Source organism: Pleurodeles waltl, chromosome 2_2 (genome assembly GCF_031143425.1).
Source record: "Pleurodeles waltl isolate 20211129_DDA chromosome 2_2, aPleWal1.hap1.20221129, whole genome shotgun sequence".
Taxonomy (NCBI): domain Eukaryota; kingdom Metazoa; phylum Chordata; class Amphibia; order Caudata; family Salamandridae; genus Pleurodeles; species Pleurodeles waltl.
Window position 1 is genome coordinate 971,076,767 of NC_090439.1, and position 13,261 is coordinate 971,090,027.

Consider the following 13,261-nt stretch of genomic DNA (forward strand, 5'->3'; position numbering starts at 1 on the left):
GAAGCAGCAACTACAGGCCAACCCAGCAAAGCACACACAGAAAAGGGGCAGTACTCCTCCTCGCAGCTCTTCAGCTTTTCTCCTTGGGAGAGTCTCTTCTTCATCCAGATTTGTTCTAAAATTCTGGGGTTTTGGGTCCAATACTTATACTCATTTCTGCCTTTTGAAGTAGGCAAACTCCAAAGGAAAGTCTTTGTAGTTCACAATACCCCGCCTTTCCTGCCATGGTCCCAGACACACTGTTGGGGTTTGGAGACTGCATTGTGTAAGGACAGGCGCAGTCCTATTCAGGTGCAAGTGTCAGCTCCTCCCACCACTCTAGCCGAGGAAGACCCATCAGGATATGCAGGGCACACATCAGCTCCCTCTGTGTGACTTTCTAGAGTGTATTTAAAACCAGCACAACTGTCATCCTAACCCAGATGAGTATTCCATAGCCAGGCAGAGGCACGGAATGGTCAAGCAAGAAAATGCCCACTTTCTAAAAGTGGCATTTTCAAACACGCAATTTAAAAACCACCTTCACTAAAAGATGAATTTTTAAATTGTGAGTTCAGAGATCCCAAACTCCAAATCTCTATCTGCTCTCAATGCTAAATTGCACTTAAGAGATTTCAAGGCAATCCCCATGTTAACCTATCGCAAAGATAGGCTTTGCACTAATGAAAACCGAGTTTGGCAGTATTTCACTATCAGGACATGTAAAACACATTACTACATGTCCTACTTTTTAAATACACTGCCCCTGTCCATGGGCTACCTTGGGCCTAGCTCAGGGATGTCTTACATGTACTAAAAGGGAAGGTTTGGGCCTGGCAAGTGGGTGCACTTGTCAGGTTGACATGGCAGTTTTAAACTGCACACACAGACACTGCAATGGAAGGTCTGAGACATGGGCTACTCTTGTGGGTGGCACAATCAGTGCTGCTGGCCTGCTAATAGCATTTGATATACAGGCCCTGGGCTCACATGACGCACTATATTAGGGACTTACTAGTAAGTCAAATATGCCAATCATAATCATAATTTACACAGGGAGCTCTTGCACTTTAGCACTGATCAGCAGTGGTAAAGTGCCCAGAGTACAAAAAACAGCAAAAACCAAATCCAGCTCACAGTCCAAAATACAAGAGGTAGAGGCAAAAAGACAGGGGAAGTCACGCCAAGGATGCCAAGTCTAACAAGTGCCATGCAGGGCTAAGTAGGGGGGTTTGTGAGGTTTTTGTGAGGTTTTTTAGCATGGCTGACAGAGTTGCCAATGTGGAGTCTGATTGTGCCAATTCATTAATAAACTACTAATTCAAACTTCTCACCATGCGTTCTAAGGCCTGCATAAAAATGGCCCTGCATACCTTAACAGTGGCATCTGCTTCCCGACACCTCCACTCATTCAGATACCTCCATGTACACATTTCATGCAAATGAAAAACCAGATACTTCTCCTGCATTGTTCCTAAAGTGTGGAACGACCAGCAGCTACATATAAGAGCCTCCTTTCTTCTTCTTGATTTCCACAAGCAGTTGAACACCTGGCTTTTTGAGTAATCCACTAAGTCTTAGGTTTGGCTAGACACCCACCTTCTCAGCTTCAGGATAACATCCAAGTGATAGCTCACTCTACAAACTTGCACAACATAACTCATTTGTGTTAACTGATTTCTCCACCAAATAAGGGGAATTGAAAGGGTGTTGAAGCATTGTTTGACAGATTTTAAACAATCCTTATTTTTCTTTAGGATGGTTTCTAAGTAGTAATTAGTTTCAATATTTTTGGTGATGCTGTTTGGTATTTTGAAGATGGTTACAGTCAGCTTGGGATTTGCATTTCTCATGTCTACAATATTTCTTTTGTGACCATGTCATTCCTTGCTACACCATATTGTACAGAGCTTACGTTTGACCTTTTCAAATGCACCTGGGCATAGGTGCCCAACAGGGCCTGGAGGTCACTTTCAGTGTGTGGAGGAATAGGTATCAGGGTTAGAGGGCATAGTGGAAGCAAGTGAGATCGGATTTCAGGTGAGATTGTGTTATGGGAGGTCCTCAAATTACCAATTCATTTGGATGTCAGTTGTCAGAAGGGATAGGACAGCAATATGGACAGCAATACCCACATGGTTAGACCAGTTTAGGGGGGCTGATCTTGACAGGTTAAACATGGCAAGCCTGAGACAATCAGGTCAAGGTTTTTGCCCCGTGAATGTTTTGTACTGTTAATGTGAGATGGGAATTTGACCGGAACAAGGATGTTGAGGAGGGAACATGTCAAGCCTCATGGTATGGTCCCACTGGAGGTTAAAATCACCAAAGTGCATATTGCGAGAACGAGAGCCTCAGGCTGAACAGATAAAATCACAGAAGTAATTAATTAATTGTTGGATGCATCCAGGAGTGTGATAAATGAGATAAAAGGTGGTGGACAAGATGGTTGTGAGCATTATTTTGTCAGAATGGTCTTTAAAGGAGCAAAAGGAAATTGTCCAGACCCATAACCGGGATGGAAATTCTGCGGATAATGGTCAGGGGTAAGTGTGGAAGAGAGCCAGTTCTCTGTAATGAGGGGAATATGAGTATTGGTATGAATGATCAGTTCACCAGAATCAGATGCATCCCAGTATTGAGAGAGTGTAATTGAGTATTAAAGAGAGGACGAGAGTGACTGGAGTGGTAGTGTGTGCCTGTTGGGTGGGTTTGGCAGGTATGTTTGATGGGATAAGGCGTGATGGGTGGAGGATGTTGACAACAAAGGTAAATAGCAATGAATGCACATGAGATCTTGCTACTTAGGAGTATGGCTCAGTGCCTGATTAGGTCAAACCGAGGTGTTTCTATAGAAACAGGTTTTTGCTGGCTGTCCAGCACCTGCTCTGACCCAAGAGAAAATTGATTAATTTCTTCCACTAAGTAATCCCTTTCCTTCCCGACTAGCTGGTCATAAAAGAGTTCACACTTCTCCTTCTTGACTTCAGTTGCTACTAGAAGTATCATTACATAAGAATGATTAAAGCAGGAGTTGTCTGTTGACATTTAAAATCCTGTGGACTTGCCTGAACGAGATGTGTTCAACGTATTTGTTCTCCCCCCCTTTTCCGTCCAACTAATATATGCTTTAATGTATGATTTGGATAAAGTGAGTCATGATAAGTGTAATGCATTGCTGGAGGTAAATTTGAACAAACTTTAAATCTTTCCTTTGCTTTGCGCTATTAATGTCATTGCAAATGATATATGTAATTCATTTCAATACATTAAATTAAAATTAATTTTTTAAAGATTTATTTAAAAAAGTACCACATAATGTAAAATGTTAATATTTACATGTTATTAAAAACACAAAAGTTATGCATAGAATTAAAGTATATGTAAAAATAAAAACTTTATTTTTTTTAATAAAAAATGTTATCAACATATGTTATTATAAAATATTTTATTTATTTATATATAATGTCCTAAACAAATTAAATGTATATGCATTTTTAAAAAGTCACACCAGTAATTTATTTTAGGATTTCTTGCTATGGGGTTCTATTTGAAGCCCCTGCCTCCATTAAATAAGTTAAGCCTGTCTGCTCTGTACCATAGCTACCTGAGGTTGAGATCAATTTTAAATTACTGAGGCCTTTACTGGGCTTAACATGAATAGTTATATTATTACTTGTGGTGGACTATCATCCACCCCAACTAATAATACATTTTCTCACAGTGAATATTCAGTTTATGTCACCAATTCAGGGTACCGCTATAATTTCTTCACTTCTTGGGGACCATGTTTTTTAAAATAATTTCCTTGCAGAGGTACACAGCATGTGAGTAGAATGGTTCATAAATAAGCAAACAGAAAAGGTTGACTTCACCTTTTTATGAGAGGATCACTATGTAGACAAGTGGTCATTTGATAAGCTAGCTTAAAGAGATGTACTGCTCGGAGTAGAAAAGGGGTCCACTCCTGGTGATCCATATCTGAATTCCCTGACTGCAGTCCGTTAAATAATAGATCCTCGCCCTCCTGCCCAAAACAAAAGCAAATCCTGATGTGATTTGTCTTTAATCAGCATATTGAAGTATTGAAGGTGGATTGCATTTGACTAGAATCACAGCATATGTTGACTCAGAATGGTAGCTTGGTTTTGCCCAATCAAATTAAATACATGAAGAAAAGGCACACAGTAGCACACTATTTTGCTTGATTTAAAAGTTTGATACTTAAACGTTCTCTATAATGAAAGCCAACATTTATTTATAGGCATTCAACATATGTACATCATGGACAGAAAAAACGAAGCTGAATACATGTAGAGCTAGTCTGTCAACTAGTTAAAGTGAATAGGAATGGGTGAGTCATAAAGATAGATGAGTTTTAACTTCACTTCCAGTTAAGAAACTACTCAGGAGCCACATGCATATAACACCACAGCAGCACCTGAGTGGAGAATGTTGACAAGACATTACCTATGAATGTTGATAGCACAAATGCCAAAAGACGTAGACTAATTTGAAGGAGGAAGAGATTTTGATTCTTTGAAAACAATTGACCAAAATGAACAAACCAGTGCAGCCCTAACGGCTTTGCCAACCTTTTATGGTGATGTTCCATAGGAATATCAGTGGCCCATCCGTACAGGCTGAGGGGCCATGCTCCCCCTGCCTTTTTCCTAATGTAAGAGGCTCTTTCAGGATGAACAAAAGTCAGCCTAACAGATACTCTTCTGGTATAGGTCAGTCAGTCAGCCAGGAGCTGGACATGTGCTAGATGCTCAGACTCCTGGCTGCCTGAGCTGAACTTTGCTGGGCTGAAGAAGTCACAGCGCTCTGGGCGTGTCCTCTTCAGCCTAGCAAAGGTGCCTTGAGGCCCTCCCCGTCATGACGAGGGGGAACATCACCAATTGCTTCAGACCTGGGCATTTTAGTTTTAAGCCCTGAAGTTCCCAGAGTGAGTGTCAATCAGTGACACCTTGTCAGAGAGTGGGGTGGGGTCAGCAGTATCACTGACCCCATTCCACTCTGTGACAAGTTGGGACTGCTGCCTTCCCTCATTGGTTGACCTTAGGTTATCCAATGAAGGAAGGCAGCAGTCCCAGAGCTGCTGAGGTAAGTTTTATATTTTTTTCAGTATTTGGTGCGTGCGTGTATGTATGAATGTATGTGTATTTGTTAGTAAGTGTTGTGAATGGGTGTGTGAGTGCATCTGTGAATCATTGGATGTGAGTGAGGTGTATGTGTGCAGGTGTAACCTACCCTTACCCCCGGCCACATCCCTCCTAAAAATTAGTGGCTGCCACTGCATACCAAAGAGGGGAAAAAGCACAATGAGGAGTATGCAGCATGTGTCATGATAGATCAGCAGCCCATTGTGATGATGTATGTCTGCGCATCAACATTCATCAACACATACTGCATGATGCAGCAACAATTATTTTTTGTTTTTATTTGCCATTGCAAATAGCAGACACCAAACTTGGAGTGCTAAAGTAAAAACAAATAATGTAATCATACATAAAAGCACATTTTGTAAAAGGTGCAACCAGCCATTCAAAACATTTTAGAAACACATTTTAAAAATAAAAAACAGAAAATGGCAGGAGGGTCAGTGAAGTAACAAAGTAGTGAGATAATGGGAGAAGATAATGTGGGGAGGAGTAATGAAAAGTGGAAGGAGCAAGCGAGGGGATTGAGGTGGGGAAATTAAAAAATAAGCAATGAAATATATGCAAGTGAAAGTAGGGAAAACAATGGACCAGCTGGGGAAAGGAAGGAACAACACAGAGGTCGCCATTTGGGCAGATATTTGATAGAGTAAGCAGCATCGGACAGAGCGAGCAAGAAAGCACATGCTGAAACGTGCTGAAACACATGCTGAAAGAAAAACAAAGTAGGTCGCTGAATGAGAGCAGTCAAAGGATCCAACACATCCAGTCAAAAGGAATTAAAAAAGCTATGATCCTGCAGATGGACAATTACAAGAAGAGGAAAGCAAGCTATAAAAAAAAAGCAAGCACGTGAGATTGGCAAGAAAGCTAAACAACGGTGAACAATGGGCTAGCTGAAAATAGTACTTCAACAACTTAAAAGCAAAAAGCTCTCTGTAAGCAAGACTTTTAAAAGGAAACACATGACACCAGTCATGATATATAAAAGATATCCACCACACCTTGCCCTATACTTCCCCAAAGGTGTTTCCTTTGTTCATGACCTCCTCAAATGTTTGAATATTGAATCTCTATATACCATCATATCCCAGGATCAAGAAATCAAATTAGTCACTAAGGGCCATATGTACGAACACTTTTTCCCATAGACACAGAATGGGTAAAAACCTTTGCTACATCTGGTCCTAAGTTACATGATACTTGGTAAAACACCAGGATGGTCCCCACTAATTTTATTACATCTCTTTTGGATCTGACATTAAAAAGTTTACCTACAAGCAAAAGGGGCACCAATGGGAGCTGGTTTTGCTATGCATCTAAAGTAATTTTTCAAAATTACAATAATCCAAACTATATGGACATTTCTTTTTGGAAAAGATGAATTCATAATATCTTTATGATTTGGCATAGTAGTGAAAGTGCAATGACTATGGGGGTTATTACAACTTTGGAGGAGGTGTTAATCCGTCCCAAATGTGACGGATATACCACCAGCCGTATTACGAGTTCCACAGGATATAATGGACTCGTAATACGGCTGGTGGTATGTCCGTCACTTTACCGTCACTTTTGGGACGGATTAACACCTCCTCCAAAGTTGTAATAACCCCCTATTTCTTTTCTCTGGTTAAACTCTGACCACTGATTTAAAACTCAATCCACTTACAGCAGCACCTCTGTTGACTTTTTGGATCCAACCATCATTCCTGGAGTTGGTCTTATACATTATAGTTTGAGTATCTGGGTGCGGTGACCCTATCAACTCTTGTCCTCCAAAACGTCACCTCAACAGAATACCCACAAGCCGATGAATTGGAGAAAGTGTTAAACCTCCATTTCACAAGGCAATCAGTCCTCAAGGTAAGACACCTGCCAACACATCAAAATATCAGGAAAGCAGTCAATTAAGTAAAGGGCCTGATCAATAACTGAGTTCTAGTCAGCAGAATAGTTTAAAGGATTCATTACAAACTTGTAAGGAAATTTTGATGCAAAGTCAATGCCATAAAGGTTCTAATCAAATAAAGTATTACAGAGAAGTACAAAATCAAAAATATTCTAACTCCCAAGTGGCAGCAAAATGAAAACAGGGTTTTCATACATTATTTTTGCATATGAAATTACTAAAACTGGAGAATCATCATGGCATGGTCAAATGTGTTATATTCCCAGTTAACACTTAAGCACTTATCCCACTACATGAATATTGTTTCTGCCCGCTTTATGTTAATGCTATCCAAAGATGGTGAAACAAACTAGATGCATGAACAGCAACAAGCTATTATGAATGAATAAGATATAGTGAGCTAGCGAAAGGACGTTTAAATAAAGTTGCAGTTGGGTGACTGGGCCAGAGAAGATTCATCAAGAACACCACAAACAATGACAATGAAAATAAACACGCACGATTCTGCTTGACTGTGTGCTACAGAATTAACACATAATGAAACGTGCAGGGGGAAGAGAAGAAGGACATCCATTTCAAAAAACATTTCTACTATCCCCACTTTGAGGCCTAGTTAACAGGGTTCAGGAAAACACACTACTACATTACACAAAATGTTTGTTTTAAAGACATCCGTACTATATAAAGTATGTGGGTGATAAAGTGAAAAAACATATTCTGCACATTGGTAATAATGTACACAAATATTAGTGCACACAAATCTTTAATACCTTCCCCACTCTGATTATTCTGTATTCACTAAAACATCTAATTAATCTAATTGTTCAACAATAATAGCAACATCTGCATCACTTTCTGCTTCTTTCAAGCCAATTCTTCCACCAACTTCAGTGGGTTGTAAACTCGATCTCTGACACCCTCCATTTCAGATTCTTCTCTTTTCCTCCTTGGAGATTTCCTTTCTCCTTACACCCACATTTGAGAAATAAATAATTTGAAAATTTGAACAAGAGAAGCAGCACAACTCCACAAAGCAATACAATTATTACAGGGGTTAGAAACAACCTGAATATACCCCCTCCCAAACTATCTAATCGTTCACCAACCTTTCTAAAACCCTTTTCAATCTCAGTAACCTAGGAATGTACTGTTTTCCCAATTCATTCTCCTCTAATGATTGGATTCACAAGAAATTTAAGTTATGTTTTGGACATATGCATTAATATTCCTATTGTTATTGGGTATGAAAGTGCAACATTCCTTAACCTGCAAAACCCTGCAAACATGGCCTTCCTTAGCAAGACGGATATCTAGTGCTCAACAGTTTTGCATAATCACCATTGTCATTACTATTAGTTCAGAACTAATCTGCTTAAAGCACCAGCTGTATTAGAAGCAAGCAGTCCATAAGGGTAGACAACTGTCTGATTTTAACTTCATTCATACCGGTACCTATGGATGGTTTCATATCAACTAATATATATAATATTATTTGCCCAAAACCATGTTCCACTCTCCTCAAACCAATAGCATCATTTGTTCCCCTCACATAATAAACTCCAGGAAATACTGAAAAAAGATAGCACAACCACACCGAATTACAAGGCAGGTTGAAACAAGCAGTCCTATCGCACATGTAATAAATTCCTTTCAAAACTGGTTCTTAACCAACCAGAACAATACCACTAACAACGTAACTTCTTTCACACTCTCTCTCACCCGCATATTCTATTCATCTAACTCCTACAGATTGTCAGAAGATTGCCCATTAAATCAAACTTCCACAGGAGCAGATGCCTTTTACCCAACTCTCTCCAACTGATGCATGCTCAGACTTTAACTGATTATCTGAACCCTGCATCAGCTAGGGGGAAAGGGAAATGGGAATAGAAAAAGAGAGGCCGCCTCCAGATCCACTTCCAGCCTGTGTTTCCCATTTGAAGACAGGATATTCAGTGTGTGTCTCTGAAAACCTGCACTTTTCTTCTTATTGGGATTTCTTTGAAGGAAAGTCCTGCAGTCGGGTGATAAGAGCATAGATAAGTACATTCCTACTGGACATTCAATTGTTCAGCCATTCACATTCACCCAATTCTATTGTTCTCCTAACCTGGATCTTTTGAGAGACTAGCCTCTCGCTAAGAGAACAATGTTAACTTAATATCTTCTTTTCTCAAGGAGTCAGAGGTTTCCTAGGTTCTCTGGAGAACAGTTCAAAAGTTCACAAATATACAAACTACTAATGTATTTTATAGGAAACGAAAACTCCTTCTCAAGGTTCAGTTATCGCAATCACAGTCTCTTGGAATTAGTCTGAGCACTGAGGTTTGTCTCTAAGACTGACAAGTCTGCAAAGCAAAGAGTTCTTGAATATGTATGTACATATATATATATATTGGAATGTCTGGAAATTATACAAAAGGATTTCTTACTGCAGTTGCTTGAAGTTCTGTTAAGCCAAAACAAATTCTCCTCAGAAAGCTGATAGCCAGTTGTTGGACAAAGGAAAAAAAAACAGCTTCTTCAAAAGGGAAAAAGTAGCTGATGTGCACACCATAACAAGAAAAATAATTAATTACTCAAAAATGGAAGAACTCTCTATGAAACGAAGCGCCTCAGGAACACTGCTTATTCTCCTCAGGATGACAGTTGAAGTGCAGGGCTCCCAGAGAGAAACAGCTGGAGGGAAGCTTCCACGCAAGACTGAGTTAGAAACACTAGAGCGCTGACCTCACAAGGAGTTGCGGCCACCAACTTGAGTGGCAGTTGAACCTGAAGAAGCTAGTTCTAAGAACAGCCTATGCAAGAGCCACAGGGAGTGAGGACACCGCTGCACCCAACGTGGGTACAAGGAAAAGGGGAATCGTTTTTGCTGAGGGAAGAACTTAACAACGCTGGCAATAGTTTTCCTGTCACAGATTCACAATGCACCATACACAACTCAACCTTTCTCTCATGCTCAATTCTTAATCTTGGATGCAAATTCAAACACCTACATTCATCCTCACCCTTAATCTGCTCTCTTACTTTCTTCTCATCTTTCCAGTTTCTCACAATATTCAATCTTCTTTCATTATATTCTTTAACAAACTCACACTCTTCTTTACTGTACCTGCATACATACTTCTGTTTAGTTGCTTAATTTATGCAACTTTTTAAAAAAGTGTACCATATTTTAACCCATCTTTAGCACCTTCAGAGATAGGAAGATGTTCTAGTGAAACGCTGAAATCTAATAGGTAAGGCAACAGAATGTTGTTATGTTATGTAGATTTGTTAAGTGCAGTTGTCACCAGCAAGGGAATCCAAGCACTGAGCAAGGGCATAGGACAAGCCTATTCCTGGCTGTGTCTTCGATGTACTGTGGGGTTAATTGAAAAGCCAGGTCTAAAGCTTCTTGCAGAATTTGATGAGTGAAGAATAGATCCTGATGTGTTGGGGGAAGTTGTTCAACATCTTGACAGTGATGTCTGAAAAAGAACGACCTCCAGCTCTACTTCTGTGGATGCGTGGGCTGCATGCGAGTGATCCTGAGTGTAGTTGTTTGGTGGCTTAGTAGAAGTGCAGGCAGTGGTTTAGGTAGGCAGGTCCTATGTTGTGAAGATACTTGAAAGCATAGGTGAGAAGCTTTAAGCGATTGCATTTCTGGATGGGGAGCCAATGGTGCTTCCCAAGGTGAGGCGAGATGTGGAGGCTGTGAGGAAGATGGAGGATGAATCTGGTGGAGGAGTTTTGAATGGTCTGGAGTCTGTGTATGACATGAGTTGAGGTTCTGGCATAGAGTGCATTGCCATAGTCTAGACTACTCATAATGAGGGCTTGTGTGACACTACGTCTTGTGGTCTGGGGAAGCCACTTAAGGATCTTTTGCAGCGTTTGCAGGATGAAGAAACATCGGTTGATGGTGTTGATCTGCAATGCCATGGTGTTTTTGTTGTCCAGGATGAGTCCTAAGTTTCTGGTGTGATCCGATGGGATAGAAGTGGTTCGCAGTACCATGGACCACCAGCAGGAATCTCAGGGTGAGCTCTTGTTGCCGAAGATCAGTACTTTCGTATTGTCAGTGTTGAGCTTCAGGTAGTCCTCTTTCATCCAGTTTGCCAGTCTGGTCATGCAGTTTGAAAAGTGTTTTTGGTGGTGTAGGAGTTGAAAGAATGATCTGTGTGTCATTGATGTAGGAGATGATGTTGATCTGGTGGGTTCTCATGATGTTTGCGAGCAGTGTCATGTATATGTTGAAGAGTGCTGGTCTGAGTGATGATCCTTGTGGGACTCTGCAGATAATTATCTTGGATTCCGAGATGTGTGGTTGGTGCCCCAACTTTTTGCCTGCCCCCTTCAATTTCTCTGACACTGTTTTTGCTGGTTATAGAACTCTGACCAGCGCAAAAGTGCATGTGTTCTCTCCCCTAAACATGGTAACATTGGTTCCTACCCAACTGGCATTTTTAATTTACCTGTAAGTCTCTAGTAAAGTACACTACATGTGCCCAGAGCCTGTAAATTAAATGCCACTAGTGAGCCTGCAGCACTGATTGTGCTACCGACATAAGTAGCTCCTTAACCATGTCTCAGGTCTGCCATTGCAAGGCCTGTGTGTGCAGTTTCACTGCCACTTCCAATTGGCATTTAAAACTACTTGCCAAGCCTTACACTCCCTTTTTCCTACATATAAGTCACCCCTAAGGTAGGCCCTAGGTAACCCATAGGGCGTGGTGCTATGTTAGGGAAAGGGCAGGACATGTACTGATATGTTTTACATGTCCTGGTATTGAAAAACTCACACATTCGTTTTACACTACTGTGAGGTCTGCTTTTCTTATAGACTAGCTTAATAACTGCTCTTGTATACTTGTAAGTGATACATTCTGATCTGGAAGGTGTAGCCGTGTCATGTTTAGTATGGCCAGAACGATTATAGAAAATCCTGCTTACTGGTGAAGTTGGATTAAATATTACTATTTTAGAAATACCACTTTTAGAAATTGGGCAATTCTCTGCTCCTACTGCCATCTGTGCCTTACAGCCTGTCTCCAATCCACGTTTGGTCTGTGCTGGTTGACAGCTACCCTTGTGCATTGTACTCAGACAGCCATAAATACAGGACACTCAGGTGGTCATTCCGACCTCGGCGGTCTTTTCTCCAGACCGCCGAGGCCGGGGGAGACAGAATACTGCCATTGCCGGCGGTATTCATGCCTCCCTATTCCGACATTTCCGCTGGGTCAGCGGAAATGGCACATCAACATTGCCGCCGGCTCATAATAGAGCCGGCGGCAATGTTGATGTGCAGCGGGTGCAGTAGCACCCGTCGCGCATTTCACTGCCCGAAATTCGGGCAGTGAAATGCGCGATGGGGCTATGCCTGGGGACCCCTGCACTGCCCATGCTAAGTGCATGGGCAGTGCAGGGGCCCCCAGGGGCACCCCCAGTCCCCTTACCGCCAGCCTTTCAATGGCGGTGTTTACCGCCACGGACAGGCTGGCGGTCGGGGACTCATAATCCCCAGGGCAGCAGTGCTTGCACCGCTGCCCTGGGGATTATGCCTGCCAGGCGGAAGCCTGGCGGGAAAGTGGAGGGGCCGACGGTATGACCGTGGCTTTTCCGCCACGGTCAGAATTGCTGGTGGAACACCGCCAGCCTGTTGGCGGTGTTACCGCCAACATACCGCCGGCCGCCAGGGTCGGAATGACCACCTTAGTCATCTCTGCATTTATCTGCATACTGAATGGATCTCCCAGGGCAGGATGGGTGGAGAGGCTCCCTCTTACACTTCAAGGACTAGTGGCCTGCCCTCACACAAACGATTGATAACCCCCCAAAGGTATCCTGGAAGACAGGACTGGGCTGAAAGGGGAGTGCACTTCAAAACCACTCTTTGAAGTTTCCCCCAATTCAAAGGCACGTTTTGGTATTTATACTGGGTCTCTGACCCCACCAAAACAGACACTTCTTTAGCTACACCTGGACTTTGTCAGAGGGACTGCCTGGCTGCCCAAAGGACACATCTGGACTGCTTTGTTGAGAAGGACTCCTGCCCTGCTTGTTGCCATGTTGCCCGTTGGTCTCTGACTCTGCTGGAAAGACTTTGCCTTCCCCACAAGGGCTAGCATTGAGCTTGCCTCCTGTTCTGCAGTCTCAGGGCCAAAAAGACTTCACCCCAAATAAGAAAATACCCTTGCTTTATGAAAATTGATACAACACCTGC